The sequence below is a fragment of the Oncorhynchus keta genome, unplaced genomic scaffold (assembly GCF_023373465.1).
Source record: "Oncorhynchus keta strain PuntledgeMale-10-30-2019 unplaced genomic scaffold, Oket_V2 Un_contig_61_pilon_pilon, whole genome shotgun sequence".
Lineage (NCBI taxonomy): Eukaryota > Metazoa > Chordata > Actinopteri > Salmoniformes > Salmonidae > Oncorhynchus > Oncorhynchus keta.
Genome location: NW_026288731.1, coordinates 226,879 through 228,497, shown reverse-complemented (window position 1 = coordinate 228,497; position 1,619 = coordinate 226,879).

Below are 1,619 nucleotides of genomic sequence, written 5' to 3'. Positions count from 1 at the left end.
TCCTCTTCCTCCTCCTCCTAAACCACCCTCCTCCTCTTCATCCTCCTCCTAAACCACCCTCCTCCTCTTCATCCTCCTCCTAAACCATCCTTTTCCTCTTCCTCCTCCTCCTAAACCACCCTCCTCCTCTTCCTCCTCCTCCTAAACCACCCTCCTCCTCTTCATCATCCTCCTAAACCACCCTCCTCCTCTTCATCCTCCTCCTAAACCATCCTTTTCCTCTTCCTCCTCCTCCTAAACCACCCTCCTCCTCTTCCTCCTCCTCCTAAACCACCCTCCTCCTCTTCCTCCTCCTCCTAAACCATCCTCCTCCTCTTCATCCTCCTCCTAAACCACCCTACTCTTCTTCATCCTCCTCCTCTTCCTCCTCCTCCTAAACCACCCTCCTCCTCTTCATCATCCTCCTAAACCACCCTCCTCCTCTTCATCCTCCTCCTAAACCATCCTTTTCCTCTTCCTCCTCCTCCTAAACCACCCTCCTCCTCTTCCTCCTCCTCCTAAACCACCCTCCTCCTCTTCCTCCTCCTCCTAAACCATCCTCCTCCTCTTCATCCTCCTCCTAAACCACCCTACTCTTCTTCATCCTCCTCCTCTTCCTCCTCCTCCTAAACCACCCTCCATGATGGCACAAACCGACTCCAGGCTAGGGTTGTACAGCCTATACAGAAGAAACCAAACCTTATTTTGAATGATATTCACATTGCTCATGGTGGGATAGGAGTTGTAATATATATTTTTCTCAAAATTATATTATTTATTTCAATAAAATCTGTGAAGTGAAATAAGTTGAAGACTTCAATAAATTAAGTTTTAAAAAATAGTCTACATTGTTGTCGACATAATTGGGTCGATGGGTCTATTATGTTTCATCTTGAGGATCTGAACTTCTGAAGAATTTACGATTTGGAAAAAACGTAATTCTGTAAAACATATCAACAAACGAATCAAACAAATGTATTTCCTACTGAGGAGGTCTGTTCTCTACAGTATAATGATAGGTATTTAATGTGTATTTCCTACTGTTCTCTACAGTATAATGATAGGTATTTAATGTGTATTTCCTACTATTCTCTACAGTATAATGATAGGTATTTAATGTGTATTTCCTACTGAGGAGGTCTATTCTCTACAGTATAATGATAGGTATTTAATGTGTATTTCCTACTATTCTCTACAGTATAATGATAGGTATTTAATGTGTATTTCCTACTGAGGAGGTCTATTCTCTACAGTATAATGATAGGTATTTAATGTGTATTTCCTACTGAGGAGGTCTATTCTCTACAGTATAATGATAGGTATTTAATGTGTATTTCCTACTGAGGAGGTCTATTCTCTACAGTATAATGATAGGTATTTAATGTGTATTTCCTACTGAGGAGGTCTATTCTCTACAGTATAATGATAGGTATTTAATGTGTATTTCCTACTATCCTCTACAGTATAATGATAGGTATTTAATGTGTATTTCCTACTGAGGAGGTCTATTCTCTACAGTATAATGATAGGTAATTAATGTGTATTTCCTACTATTCTCTACAGTATAATGATAGGTATTTAATGTGTATTTCCTACTGAGGAGGTCTATTCTCTACAGTATAATGATAGGTATTTAATGT